Source organism: Lissotriton helveticus, chromosome 11 (assembly GCF_964261635.1).
Source record: "Lissotriton helveticus chromosome 11, aLisHel1.1, whole genome shotgun sequence".
Taxonomy (NCBI): Eukaryota; Metazoa; Chordata; class Amphibia; order Caudata; family Salamandridae; genus Lissotriton; species Lissotriton helveticus.
The window spans coordinates 539,833,421-539,848,914 of NC_136072.1; positions in this window are offsets into that span (position 1 = coordinate 539,833,421).

Consider the following 15,494-nt stretch of genomic DNA (forward strand, 5'->3'; position numbering starts at 1 on the left):
TGGGTCACTGTGGGTGAAATGGTACCCTTGGCCAACAGGTCCGTTATCTTCCCCTCGACCAGGGAAGCATTTTGCTCTGACATTACAATAAGGTTGGGATGGAAAGACTGGACCAGGGAGCCTTAGAACTCGATGCTAAAACCTTGGACCATCTGCAAGATGAGTTTATTGCCTGCCAGCTGTGGAGAAACTTGCCAATCTGCCCACTACTCTTTACAGGGAAGAAGGATGAACACTCACTGTTAAGGGTTCCTTGGTTGTTGCCGCCCCTGAAACTGCAGCTGTATCCTCGGTAGCACGGGACGCATCCGGAGGGTTAAGAAACCCCTGACCCTGGCTTGGTCCTGCCATTACCCAAACCTGTATCCTTAAACTCAGGTATGGCCTTGGTAGTAGAGGCGGCCAGTCAAGCAACCCTGCCTCGACCAGCTCGAGAAGCTCTTTGGGGTGAATATGCACTTCATTGAAGCATGCACCTTGTCTAATAATGTGAAGGTTGACACAAAATTGCAGAGTTCCTTAATAAAAAAATAGATCCCCCGACGAGACCCCCTTGGGTGATAGAACCTGTTTAAGAGGTGGCAAGATCTCCTAACTCCGGATCAACCTTGATCATAAGAGACCTGCAACTCTTGACATTGGCTGCCCAATTTGCATTGCCCAGGAAATAACAGCATATTGTGCCCAGTCAGACAGGATTTCTGGGGAAATTAGTGACCCAGATTCCTTAGTCCTTGGACATACCAAGAATTTTTATCAAGGGGCCAATAATATTTAGCAGTTTTTCTTTGCACGAGCACTAAGAGAGGTCAGTCTCTTTTTGGGGGCCACAAACGTACTTAGCAATGAAAGTGGCCATCCTGCCGTCAATTTCTGAGGTAAGAGCCATCTTACTGTCCAGGGAAAAATGAGCGCATTCTGCCCTGACACACTTTCAGATTTCTTTATCCAGGGGTTTCCTGAGCTTGTTTGCCACATATGTTGATACCTTTGTACCAGGGGCCCATTACATGAAACACGGGGTGTAGAATATCCTCCAGGTACAGCAGATCAGACCTGTGGTCAGTGGAATTTGCATTCTGTGGTTTTTCCGATATCAGAGTAGAGTTATTGGAGGAGGGTTGTCATGACCTTCATGCCCCATGTCACTGAAGAGTCCGATCGAGGATCCTCTCAGTTGTGGGTTTCCCAGGGCAGGTGTCAAAACTCTCAGGGCTAGAGGAGCCTACAATATAGGTCCCTGTACTCAGAGCAGAATTGTGCTACTCCCCTGGGAGAGAGAGGTATGAGACAGGAAGGCCCTTGTTAGCTTGTCAAAAGAGTTGTATCTTCTTTTCTCCCCCATCATGTGGGGTGCAGAGCCGGGCCTCTCTTGAAATTGGGTGATGCTGGAGGGTTCGGACAGGTCCTACCTCGGCGAGAGGGGTTCAAATCACTTATGTGCCATCTGCATAAGTTTCTTCTCGACGACAGCCACTGCCTATGAATAGAAGCATCTCCTGCTTCGCAGAAGCCATCATCAAAAGGGATGTAGGAGGTATACTCCTACTCATAATAAGTATATGCTGATCTCGCCAGCACAAATAGATTTTGGCTTATTTTGGGACTGCAAGGGTATCTAGTGACTGTTTTTTGTAGTACTGAAGGGCAAACGTTGTAGGATCTACTGCCCTGGACACCACACCCCCTACTCTCTAAAAAGGCAAATAGAATCACCTGGGTCAGTGTCCTCGCATCATGCAACTCAAATGATTCAGCTACAGACCCCGAGAGGCATTCAGATTCCAGACGGTGGTCTTTTAAATAGTTTATTTATTTCAGATAAAGATTGTGTCTCTCATGGAGAGTGCTTGATAGAGCTCAGGAACCCTTTTGGGACCAGTGGAACAGCCCGCATCACCCGCAATGTCCAAACAGATACGCGGCCACGTGAGGAGCACGAAGAGCATTCCAGCAGGGCAGCCTACCGGAAGAAAAGCGAGTTAGCTTAAAAGTCTTAACCAAAAAATTTCACAAGAAACAGAGATAATTCCCAAGAACAACAGTCCCCAGTTAGAGAGTGCTTAACAGGAGAAAGAGGACTATAGAAGATATCCTTCATTGTGAGAGGTTATGGCTTTAGTCTGTGTTTTTTCCTGAGTATTCATGGGAAAGAGAGTTAATTTTTTTTCAATGATGGGCTGCAAAAATAAAGTGAGAAGAGTTCAGCATAGTTCTCGTCTTCGATACTGGCATAGAATACACAGATGACACCTCAGAATTAAATCATGCCCTGATGACAAGTGGTTGAAGACCTACCTTGTGCCCAAAACTACCTCCATCGAAACTAAGCTGTTGTCAAATTTCTCCTTATTGCCAATGTCAGCAAACAAGACTAAGGACTTTAGACTTTGGTGGACAGGAACCTCATCATCAATGTGGCGGATATATTACAAGTCAAAAACAAGGAGATGATGGACGGAGCGCTGAAACTTTTCAGATACTCGCCCCCAGTCACAGATCTGGGTTGAATCCATCATCGTTCTTTAGCTCACTTTGCCACCTCAGTTCAGACCCAGCTATATGCAAACCAGTCTAGACCCTGTGCGTCATGGGAACAGTCCAGCCCGAACTGCTAAGCCAGGTCTTCCCTGGACCGGAAACAAGCATCCAGGGACCAGTTTCGGGAGAGTGCAGCCCTCCCTCTCAGGGGTAACACCCCTCATCTGCCAGGCTAGCTTGAAACCAGTGGCAAAGTGAACAAGAGACCCACGTCTGGGCATACCCTGTCAACTTAGGGCGAACAAAGCAAACACAAGGAGATGATGTCACAGATCTGGGTTGAATCCATCATCGTTCTTTAGCTCCTTTGCCACCTCAGTTCAGACTGGGCGAGTGTCTGAAAAGAATCTTTGTTCACGAAAAACATATTTTTAATCACACTAAGAAACAAGCATTGGAAATGTAATAGGTCTCACCTTTGTTTAAGTTAAAGCTATTTGCTTTGCTAATGGTATTGTATTTCAGCTATGTCTTATTGAGAGTAAGATGTGATATGTTGTGCCTTTATGTTGGTTGAATTGTAATTGTTATGTGTATAGTAGTTTACCGCATATTGTTAGAAGGAGAAGAGCAGTGTTTAAAATTTGGGACGGAGAGTGAGTAGAAAAATAGCACGAGGGTAATGAAGTATAGTGAGGAGGAGAGTAGCATGAGTCAGAAAAAAGGGGAGTGGGGAGAGTAGTATGAGGGAGAAGGAAGAAAGCGTGGAGGAGATTAGCGTGTTTTTGAAGGAAGGAAAGTATGGAGAGCAGTATGAGGCATAATGAAGGAGAGAGGCGTAGAAGAGTAGTAGGCAGCAGCGGTGCGTCCATTGGGGCGTAGGGGCGTAGCCCCACCAGCCCATGGACCCGCCGCGGCTGCAAGTATATTAATAATTGTCAAAACAGAACTGAACTCAGTCGTATATTTTTTAAATTAATTTACAGCGATTATCCGGCCCGGGCAGCACCCGACTGAAACGGGATGCGCAGGGAGCTGGGCCGGGCGGCGGGGCTGGTCTGCGAGTGACAGTCCAGACCAGGTCTACGTCAGAGTCAGGGCTTGCAGGCATACCTAATGCGCATATGCTGCGGTGGGGCTGAAACTTGCCCGCGCATGCGCAATGATAGTTCCCCCATGATATTAGTGACAGGGGGTGCTGGTTAAACCAGGCAGGAGCCCCGGCGTTTACGCTGGCGACAGGGCGAGCAGCTAGTGTGCCCCCCCGAGCCAATCCTGGCACTGCATGCTTCGCCAGGATTGGCCGATCACCGTGCAGCAGGGCAGGGCAATCCATTATTGGATGCCGCGCTGCTGACGTAGGATCCGGTTCTGGGCCCTCCTCGTGGTGGTGTGTGAAGTCAGTGGTCGTGTGAGCATCACCAGCCTCTCTGTGCGAGCAGTCGTCCCTGGCCTGGAGGGGCTGCGAGAGGAGCAGCAGGAGCCGCTGGCAGACGTCGTGGGAAAAGTTTCCAAGATGCCGATTCCTGATTGCCGAAGAAAGACGGTGAGTGCCCTCGGCCTGATATGCATTACTCGAAATCAAAATATTGCCCACAGCCCTGCTCGCTGCCAGCACACACGGTCATGATACCGCCCTAGGACACGAAAGTGTGGAAGAAAAGGTTATGCTCTTCTTGGGGTACGTATGTGTGAAGGGGAAGCAGGAACCTGCAACTACTGAAAGGAGAATAATTGCCAACAACGAAAAATTAACCCTTATGTACTAAAAACGTTGCACATCCCTATACATAGTCGCCCCGTAGCTCCATACATTTTCCTCAAGAACCTAACACAAGTGTGCGACAATTGACTAGGCCACACACCAATCGAGCCTTTTTAGCATGAATTGCACCACATAATTGATTTTGAATTATTAATTACTTGCTCGTCAGTCATGATTTTGCATAATTCCCTCTTTGCTACAGTACGGTTTCCCCAAGGTTTACAAAAAACGAAAAAACAGGTGGCATTATTGGTACTTTAAAGGACAAAATACATTTTAAGCAGTTCTTTACTCAGCTGTGGTACAGTTTAATTAACTTTCAGCTTCTTTGTGTGTGTTTTTTTCTTTCTCTGCTGCTTGTTCTGCGTTGCAATTTATTGTATGGAAAGCTGGGCCGCCTCGGTCACATTATTTAGTGAGGGACGGGCGTTTGTGGGAGCGGCGGCTACAGTTTAATCTCTGCTCGGGCAGCATTTCTTGACATAAATCTAATATAACATCGAGCATGCATGCGGAGGCATTAATGGACATCTAAATACTCCAAGCAGACCTTGGATCCTTGGCAGGGAGGTGGTGCATGAATCCTGTAAATCCATGCGCAGAGGCTGGCATTCAAAGCGTACTGTAATGTGGTGCAAAGGGCACAGAAGTCTAGGCATCACTTCTGTATTCCTAGTGGATACATATGACTCTATTCCAGGGCCCAGGCTGCTGTTTTATGTGATAGTACCACTCCCAATGAATACCAATACTGCATGTTGTGGTACTTACCAAGTGCATCTATGATTGCCCGTTCCAAGTTCTGCATGGGAATTGAAGTTATCATTATAATACAGCTTTCATTTCTATGTTCTGATAAGCAGAATACTCTAGGCCTGGTTCACAAAGGAAAACTTTTTTGTTAGGTTTACGACTGCTTGCTATTCACAAAGGGATTTACGTGTAGTATCTTTGTTAGTGCGGAGTCTGTTAGCCCAAAACCGGTATCAGGATGCTTATTACCGGTTCAGGGAAGACCTGGCTTTGCAGTTCTGGCTGGACTGTTCTCATGAGGCTCAGGGTCAAGACTGATTTGCATATAGCTGGATCCAGTAGCGGTGCGTCCATTGGGCATCTGTGAAAGTGCTGATCTCTGGGACACTACAGCGCATACCTAATGCATATACCCTTAGGCTGGCCATTGCATATAATAATACGTCCGCATGTTTTAAAAGCCGCTAATTAGTACGTTGGTGTTATTTTGACATGTGTCGCAAGTCACTTTGGTTTGGTGCAAAGGTTAGAAGGTTAGACGCATGATTTCCCAAAAAGAAATACCTCAATAAAAAAAACTACCTTTAAAGAGTAGACTTATTTTCAATGCAAAACAGGAAAAGTCACACATGTAAAACGAAGTTCAAGGAGGGTTGGGTCCATGTCAGATTCCCAGATATTGCTTTAAAATAGCTTACATGGGGGGCGTGGCCAAGATGGCGGGGTAGGAGGACGTGTTTGCCGGAGCTCCCGACCCCATCCTAGGCCCTAAGCCCTGATTGCTGCTAAGAACTCCCCCCCAGAGCCATACGGAGCGGCTGTGTTGTCCAGGGGCTGGTCACCGCCTGGTCTTCGCCGCCGGAGCCCCGCAAAGCCAAAACTCACCGAGTTCGCGGTGACGAGCTGCGGACCAGTGACGGCGCTGCGCCTGGGTCCCGCCGGATCAGTGGCATCGGGAAGGCGGAGGGGCGCTGATCTCCCCAGCTGAAGAGTGCGGAGCGCCTGGAGGGCATCGGACTTTGGTGCCCCTGTTGCGGTGTGGTGCGGCGAGGTGTCCGGGGCATCCCTGCTGTCCCCTCTATGCTCCAAGATGGCGGCGCGCCAGGCCCGGTGATCCCCGCCCGGACTGGCGGATAGCCCTGGGACTGCCAAGTGAGTGCGCTAGCAGGAGCGGTTGCTCCCCGCTGCTAGGCGGGGCTTCCCTGGCAACGAGGCGGGTGAGGCGCCGGACACAGCGGTCCCTCCGGCCGGTGCTGGGCGATCTCCCCACTCCGGGGACGGACGTGGCTGGGGACGGACCTACGCGAGCGCCCGGCTTGGAGGCCTCCCCGATCTCTGCGAGGAGCCGGGCGCTGCTTCCGGCGGGCCAGCCATACCGGGCCCTGATTGAGACCGCTTGGGCACAGGCGCCTCGCCTACTTGTGGCGCCCCCCCGCCCCTGGTGCTGCTTCACCTGTGCATGAGGCCGCCAGCGAGGCCTGCAGGGGTCTGTGGCAAGTGGGGGTACTGCGGGCACGCCTTGGACGGAGCTCACGTCCCCCAGACACAGGGGGGTGCCGTGGGGGTTCTAGCCCTCCCTCTCGACGTTTGCCGCGTCTACGGACATCCACGGGGTGACGCAGGAGCACAACAGGGCTGACGTGGTGAGCCCTTTGGCCACGAATACCGGCTGGACGTCGGTGAGGACACCGGAGCCCCTGAGCCGCTGTTCGCCCGGTACCGCAGCGCCTGAGACCCCCGGTGAATAGCGAGCGCGAATCTCCCCGTGGTTTCTGGAGCTGCAGTGGACCGCCGCCCGCCCTGGCCTGGACAGTGACGGGCGATAGGCCGGGTGAAGGAGCTTCCATCATGGCTGGTCAGCGAGGGGGTAAACGCAATGATCGCACGCTTCCGGAGATGCTCAACAGACAGCCGGCCAGGGGTGACAGGAACTCCTCTTCGCCTGGAGCAGCTGGGAGCTCGCACTCGGGTGCGGCGATGGAACCCCCGGTTACCAGATCTTTTTTGGAGTCTCTGTTCAGCACATTGAGGGACGACTTCCAAACCTTGAAGCAGGAAGTGGCGGGTGAGGTGAGAGAAGTCCGCAGGGAAGTGGAAGGTTTGGGCGAGAGAGTGGACACTGTAGAGAACTCCACGCACAGACAGGATGAGGAGATCGCTTTTTTGCAGCAGGAAGTACTGACTCTCAGGGAACAGCACTTGGATCTCCAATCGCACAATGAGGACTTGGAGAATAGGTCACGAAGGAACAACATTAGGGTCCGGGGTGTGCCGTCATCGGAAGAGAACCCTGATATAGTTAAGTACCTGCAGGAACTCTTTCGCATGGTCTTGGGCGAAGGGGACGATTTCCTCATTAAAATTGACAGAGCACACAGAGTAGGGCCCCGCAGAAGGGCTAATGGGCCCGCCCCGGACATCCTGGCGTTCCTCCCGGACTACCCGCTGAAGGAAAGGATCATGTCGGAGGCACGAAAAGCGCCCTCGCTCACCTTCCGAGATCACCCTGTGGCGCTATATCAGGACTTGTCCACCCTCACGCTTCAGAAGCGTAAGTCATTTAAGATTGTGACGGACTTTCTCAGACAACACGACACGCCTTACTCCTGGGGGCACCCCTTCCGTATCATCTTTCAGTGGCAGGGACAGACTCACCAATTGCGGAACCTCCAGGACACCTGCGAGATCCTGGGCATCACCACGGAAGGGGAAGAGACCGGCACACCGAGAAGACGACGCTCAGCGGAGGGAGATTGGCAACAGGTTGCACGCAGGAGAAGGACGGCGGAGAGGACCCGGAGGCCAGGGTCTCCGACTATTAGAGCGGAACGTGAGGCTGCTGTTCGGACAGCGTCCGAGGAGCTTGGAGATCCGGAGGTTGTTGCATTGACCGCTTAATCGTGCTCCGGGGGGAGTTTGCTACGGCACTGTTCCAACAGCTGGCTGAAGGGGAGGGGGGGGGGGGCGACGGTTGGACACGTGTGGCTGGACGTCCACTAAGGTAACATTCCACGGACTGGTCCGTTAGGGCCGGTCTGGGACTATTTCAGGAAGTTTTGGGTAGTTTGGGGCGAGGGGTTGGGGTTCTGATGCTGGGGGGTGTACGGGGAAGGGGGGGGGGGGGGAGTTGGGGGGTGGCTTGAGAGGGAGGGAGGGAAATGGGGGTTGGGGGTTGGGCAGTTCGGGGGTTGTTCTGGGGGTAGGGGGGGGGATCCGGGAGTTGGGATGGGGAAGGGGGGTTGTCCAGTGCACAGTGCGACTGTTGGGAGTTTTGAAGGTGGCCCTACACTTTGGTTTGCCTGCGGCGCGAGGCTGCTTATGCATTTGTGATTTTCTTTCTGCTTTGTTGCTTGTATTCATATTGTGGGCTCCTGCGCTCCATCCCCGCGGGTGGGGTCCCTATTGCTTGCTGCCTCTCCTTTTCTATGCCTTCTTCTTCTTTTAAAGTGGTTACCCTGAACGTTAGGGGGCTGAACAACCCTGTCAAACGGCGGGCGGTGCTCTCCCTCTTGGAGAATACGCATGCTGACATTTGCCTCCTACAGGAGACACACCTGCTGCAGCAAGACACACATAGACTACGCTCCCGTAAGTTCCCGTCACAGTTCTTCTCATCTAGCTCCTCTAAGTCTGCGGGGGTGGCTATTTTGGTGTCCAGTCATTTTAAGGGGGAGGTCCTCCACAAGCTTACAGAACTAAAGGGTAGACTGTTAGCCTATAGATTCAGAATAGGGGGTCTTACGTTTACGATTGGATCCCTGTATAGCCCCAATGAACGACAGGAACGTTTCCTGCGAACAGCGGTCGAGGATATCACGGCCTCACAGGATAGACATGTTATTATAGGAGGGGACCTTAATTTGGTCTTTGATTCGGCTATGGACAGGTCGGCACAGCGCTACCCGCAGGTCGGGGAGCTCTCGGCCGACGGCAAGGAGTGGTTGGCGGAGGTGGGGCTTTTGGACATCTGGCGCTACATGCACCCAGCGGATCGGGACTACTCATATTACTCCCATGCGCATAAGACGTATGCACGGCTGGACCACTTGCTGGTCACTGCCCCGGTTCAGGCACTGGTCTCCGGCTCGGACATAGGAGTGCTGTCCCTTTCGGATCACGCTCCGGTCGATGCCACGATGCGTTTGCCGCCCGTGGCCCTCCCCCCTCGCACGTGGCGCCTGCGGGATACTTTACTGCATAGGAAGGTGGTAGTGGAACGCATAGAGGGAGCTCTCCGGGAATTCCTGGTGCACAATGACAATCAGGACACCACCCGGGCTACGCAGTGGGCAGCCTTGAAAGCGGTCCTCCGGGGGGAATTCTTAGCGATCTCCTCCGCCGATAACAAGGAGAGACAGGCTAAGAGGGAGGAACTCACTGATAAGGCTCGCGAGCTTGAACAGATCCATCGCAGGACTGGGGCCCCTAGAATATGGCGACAGCTTAAGGGGGTTAGGAAGGCCCTGGCAGCTCTGGACTTGGACCGAGCGGAATACGCCGCACTCCGGCTGCGCCATACCTTTTACACGGGAGGTGACCGCTGTGGTAAGCTCCTGGCCAACAGACTCCGCGCGGCGCGCCAGAGTCAGCTGGTAAAGGAGATCACTAGCAATACGGGGACCACGGAGACGGAGGACGCCCACATCGCGGCCGTTTTCCGTGGGTTCTACGAGGACCTCTACACTGGAGACCCTCCGGATGAACCGGCTGTGGCCGCTTACTTAGATACGGTTGCATTGCCCTCCCTGGATCCCCTGCAGGCTGAACACCTGGACAGGGACATTAGAATTGAGGAAGTGATCTCTGCCATCGCTCGGCTTAAGCATGGCAAGGCGCCGGGCCCGGACGGGTATACCGCGCTTTTTTACAAGACGTTTTGCTCGTCGCTGGCCCCTATCCTGACCCGCCTTTTCAACTCATTTGCCGAGGAGGGAGCTATTCCACCTGATCTTTTGCGAGCATCCATCTCGGTGATCCCCAAGCCCGGGAAGGATCCGGTGCACTGTGGCTCGTATAGGCCGATATCCCTTCTCAACGTCGACCTGAAATTGTATACTGGGATACTGGCGGCTCGTTTGGCCCCGCACTTGTCAGGTCTTATTGACCCTGACCAAGCAGGTTTCGTTCCGGGGAGACAGACGGTTGACAACACAAAGCGGATTGTTCATCTGCTTGAAAAGGCCTCCCGGATCCCGGGGGAACGGATGATGTTAACGGTGGACGCTGAGAAAGCGTTCGACCGAGTGCACTGGCCCTACCTGGAACAGGTGTTGGTGAAGGCAGGCATAGGGGTCAGGTTCCGCACCATGGTCTTCAACTGCTACAGGCACCCGACTGCTGTGGTTCGGGTGAATGGGTTCGCCTCCCGGGCCTTTAACATCGAGAGGGGCACCAGGCAGGGGTGTCCACTCTCGCCCCTGCTCTTTGCTCTTTATATGGAGCCGTTCGCCCAGCGTATACGTGATAACCAGGCTGTGACCGGTATACGGATGGGTGGCTTTACGCACGCCATTAGCCTCTACGCTGATGATGTCATCCTATCGCTTGATGAGCCGCGGACTGCCCTCCCGGCCTGCGTCGAGGAGCTGGCCTCCTTTGGCGCGGTTGCGGGGTTCAAGCTGAATATGGGGAAATCGGTGGCCCTGGATGTTTCTTTAGAGCCGTCCACCAGGGCGGATTTGCAGAGCCGATTCCCAATGATCTGGTCATCGGCGGCAGTACCCTATCTAGGGATCCAGATAGCGCCCACCCTACCGGCCATGGTTACGGCCAATTATTCGGCCCTGGGTGTTAAAATTAAGGAGGAGCTGCACCGCTGGAGCCGTGGTATCCTTTCCTGGTTGGGCAGGATTGCTGCGGTTAAAATGACTATTCTCCCGCAGGTGCTGTATTTGTTTCGGGCTCTGCCACTCCAACCTCCGGTTGGGTGGATTCAGCAGTTGCAAGCGGACGTTTCACGTTTTGTTTGGCAGGGGAAAAAGCCCAGAATGCGTAGACCCATCTCCTTCTTGGCCCCTGAGATGGGAGGGTTGGGGATCCCGGACTTTCGTAGATATTTCCGAGCGGTGCAGTTACGTTGTCTTGTGGAATGGAGTAGGTGGGAGTCCGACAAGAACTGGCTTTTTCAGGACCAGGCGGTGGCGGGGCGACCCTTGCAGGAGGTCCCGTTCTTGCGCCGGATTCATCGTCCTAAGAATCTGTACGCCTCCTTTGTTACACGAGTTCCTTTACGGGTCTGGGATGCTACCGCCACTACGTGTGGTCTCACCTCCTTCCCGTCGCCGCTTACGCCGTTGGTGGATAACCCTGACTTTACTCCGGGCATGGAACAGGGCGCGTTTGCGCACTGGCGAGGGGCAGGATGTAGGGCCCTGTGCCATATGTATGGTCCGGGCGGGGTGATCCCCTTCACAGAGTTCCGGCAGGAGTTTTCCCTCCCTGAGACTGAGAGACACCGCTATATGCAGGCACGCCACTGGGCCCTCCAGCCTCAGGTGAGGGAGACTGCTGACAGGCGCTTCCTACCTTATGAACAATGGCTGCTTACACGCACTTCAGACTCTAAACTGATTACAGACCTGTATAAATTATTGCAACCTCCGTCCACACACTTCTATAACCCGGGAAGGGAGAGGTGGGAAAGGGAGTTGGGGAGGACACTGAGCCCTAAGGATTGGGAGAACATCTCTTACAGAGCAAGGCATTCAGCGTACCATATGGGCCTTACTGACACTCTAACGAAAGTCTCCACCTACTGGTACTACACGCCGGAGCGGGTACACGAATTCGATCACAGCAAGGAGGCAGTGTGTTGGAGAGGGTGTGGGCACCGAGGTACACTTACACACATTCTATGGGACTGCCCTCTCCTGGCTGCATATTGGAAGGAGGTACTGGACAACATTGATACGCATTTTGGCATTGAACTGCCGCGCTTCCCTGCCTACACACTACTGGGGCTCCCTAACAGCCTAATGTACCCACTTAGATCCCGCAGGGGTAGGCAGATTGCCATTGCACTAGGCTCAGCGGTGCAAAATATCTTGATCCATTGGCGCACGGCCACGGTACCTTTGGTCACGGGCTGGTTCTATAGGTTGTGGCACGTGTTAGGCATGGAGAAACTGTCGCTGATGGTGGCAGGGGATATCTCACAGTTCTCAGAGCTTTGGCAGCCATTTCACTCCCTGTTGTTGATGGAATTCACGGAAATTACCTGCCCCAAATACCTCCGCCTCCTGCGGCTCACGAGTCCTGAGGCACAGGCTCTGTGACTTAGTGGGAGGAGTACTTCCCCGGCGAGTGGGGGTCTTGTGCTTGGACTGAATTGAGGTTGGTGCACTGGACGGGGCGGGTGGGGGGGGGGAGGGGGGGAGGTTGGGATCCGGGAGTTGGGTTGTTGGGGTCTGGGGGGGGAGTTTGAACTGGAACGTTATCTCATACTGTGGACTGGCACTTCAGAGGTAGCTGCAAGGGGCTGATAAAATTCACTGCATGTAACCGGTCCGGCCGGGATTGGGGTTCTCCCCACCCTAACAGAACGCCCAGTGTTGATGTTTGTTGGTCTTTGTGTGAGATGCTGAATAAAAAACTTTAAACCTAAAATAGCTTACATTCAGTGAATCTAAACCAAACTCATTTACATCGTCTGCGGTTATCCTGAAAATCTGGCACGGATCTGGCGTTCCTGGGTCTATGTTGGACATATCCCCTTTAAAATCATGGCAGTGTAAAACTGAATGTTTCCCCACACTTTTATGAGGTCGACAGAAAGTGCACACTTTGAAGCTTGTCAGCGTTACAAAGCATTGCATCAAGCATTCTTTGCAGAACAATTTTCTCACAAAAGCTTTTTTGCAAGCAACTTTTTCCACTAAATGTGAGACTTTGTGGGAGTTGTTTCCCATGAACCTACTTTCTGTAAAACATATCTTTACAGTCTTCTTCAACGTCAGACAACTAGCAAAGCTTTAATAAAACGTAATGACAGTTGTGGAGAAATACCTTGCAGCTTTGTTTATCTGTGACGTGGAAACTTTCATATGTTTTTCTCTTTTTTAAGCTCTTGTTAAACAGTCTATAGTTTGGGACCAGTCCAACATCACCTTTTTCTTTTCTTTTAATAAATCGGATGTAAAATTGATCATCGCCATAATACAGGGGCTGTTTGAGTTTCAAATGCACTGCTATAGAGTGTGAGAGGGTAGGAACCCATTAATCAACATTAGACTTGAAGAGGGCGGTGGGGAGGCCATTGGGGCCTGGTGAACTGTCTGGTCTTGAAGTTTTTAGAATATAATGTGAACCATGGCTACAAGATAATTCAGCATCTGTGGGGAAGCCCAATCTCCTGGTGATGCGGGCAATCCAGTTTATACCAGAGATTGAGTTACCTGGTTCCTTTTAATGCTGGCAATTAAGGTTATTTATAAATTGCCAGAATGCCTTTGAGCACCCCTGGCGGCACATTTGAATTTGACGTACTTGCATTCAATAGTGACTTCTTCGTGTGGTCCAAGAACCTGTTTAGCTCTATTTTCTGCTGTTCCAATTTTTGCATGTACCATATTTTACTGGTAAGAGGTCTACGCATAGGTACATTTCAGGCTATGTTGGGGCCTAGTGTTAACATGAACTTTGTAAGATCAGGACAAACAGTGTCACAAGTTGTTTGCGGAAGCCACTCTTCTAGAAGATGTGTAATTTCAAATGAATCAACAATGTCAAAGAACCCTGCTGGGAGAAAAGTATAGTCAAACACCGCATTTCGATAATGTGCCAAGAAATGTGTCTGTTTCAGCGGCCTGTTGCCAGGGAACCTTCCATTCAGAGAAGGAAAATTTAATGAAGGTAATGTCTTGAGAAGTCTAAGACCCCTGGGTTCATGCCTTTGAGGTGCAACTATTGTCCTGGGAATACCCCAGAAATTGTCAGTGCATGTAAGACATGGATGATCCATCAAATTGTATTTCAAGTTAAGGTTAAAATCCCCTGTTAGGACTGGTCAGTCATCTCTCTCCCTGTTGAGTAGTGAGCGAAGTGTTGTTTCAAGGCGCGCTGTAGTATGTGCTTTAATAGTACTGTCAGACTGGAGATAAATACTTATCGGTAGGAGTCTGGAGAGAATAGACTGCTTTCCCTGTGATATGCCCAAATAGGCCTGTGATATTGCATGGCCTTTGTTAGATAGATATTCAGATCCCCACTGGCTCTACCCTTACTTAAAGGTTTAATAGCATTAACACAGAAACTCGGGAAGCACAAGGCAGAAGTGGGGTCACAGCACCATGGTTCAATTGACGTTAGCAATGCCAGATGTATGATGTTAAAATACCTTAATTTAGTTAGGTGTCATAAAAGGCATGAGAGAAAAGACGCCTCTTAAACGCACCCCATCGTGATTTTCTGTGTAATCTGTAATGACTTCTATTCAAAATCGAGACAGCTGTGAGGGCTGTGTGGGCTGTGAGGGCTGTGTGGGCTGTGTGGGCTGTGTGGGCTGTGAGGGCTGTGTGGGCTGTGTGGGCTGTGTGGGCTGAGAGAGCTGTGTGGGCTGAGAGAGCTGTGTGGGCTGAGAGAGCTGTGTGGGCTGAGAGAGCTGTGTGGGCTGAGAGAGCAGTGTGGGCTGTGAGAGCAGTGTGGGCTGTGAGAGCTGTGTGGGCTGTGAGAGCTGTGTGGGCTGTGAGAGCAGTGTGGGCTGTGAGAGCAGTGTGGGCTGTGAGAGCAGTGTGGGCTGTGAGAGCAGTGTGGGCTGTGAGAGCAGTGTGGGCTGAGAGAGCTGTGTGGGCTGAGAGAGCTGTGTGGGCTGTGAGAGCTGTGTGGGCTGTGAGAGCTGTGTGGGCTGTGAGAGCTGTGTGGGCTGTGAGAGCTGTGCGGGCTGTGAGAGCTGTGTGGGCTGTGGTTCCCAATGCTTTGTGAAGGCTGTTTCCCAACTGCTGTGCAACTTCTTCTACTCTTAGAGCTGAGATTTTCATGAAAGTCTTATAGTCTGAATTCAGCACCTGAGCGTAATAGGACGAAATGTATGAAGCTCTGTGGTTATACTGAATAAGCAGCTACCTATGTTATGCCATCTATTAATGTAATAACTGCACTTTCACAATTGCTTTATTAACCTTCCTGCTTTCTCAAATTTGCTTGAAAATGCACGATTTTTCTTCTTTTTCTTCCAAAATTTTCTTGGGTGGGTAATCCCCCCAAACCCCCCTTTTGGGGTTCGGGCTCGCTCGCTGCGCTCGCTCGCTACGGTCGCTCGCTACGGTGCTGTATGCAAATCACTTTGCACCCCATCACTTTTAAATGTCACCCACCGCCCAGGGATGTAAAGGAGTGTGAGAAGTAGAAGAGCAGTGTGAGGTAGCAGGAAGGTAAGAATATTTGCTTAGTATTAGGCATAGGTAAGTAGATAGGTGCTGAGGACATCAGAAAACCTTGGCGGAAGAGGCTGTTTTCAAAAACAGCAAAGGAAAAGCAAGAGTGAAAAGAAAAACAAACA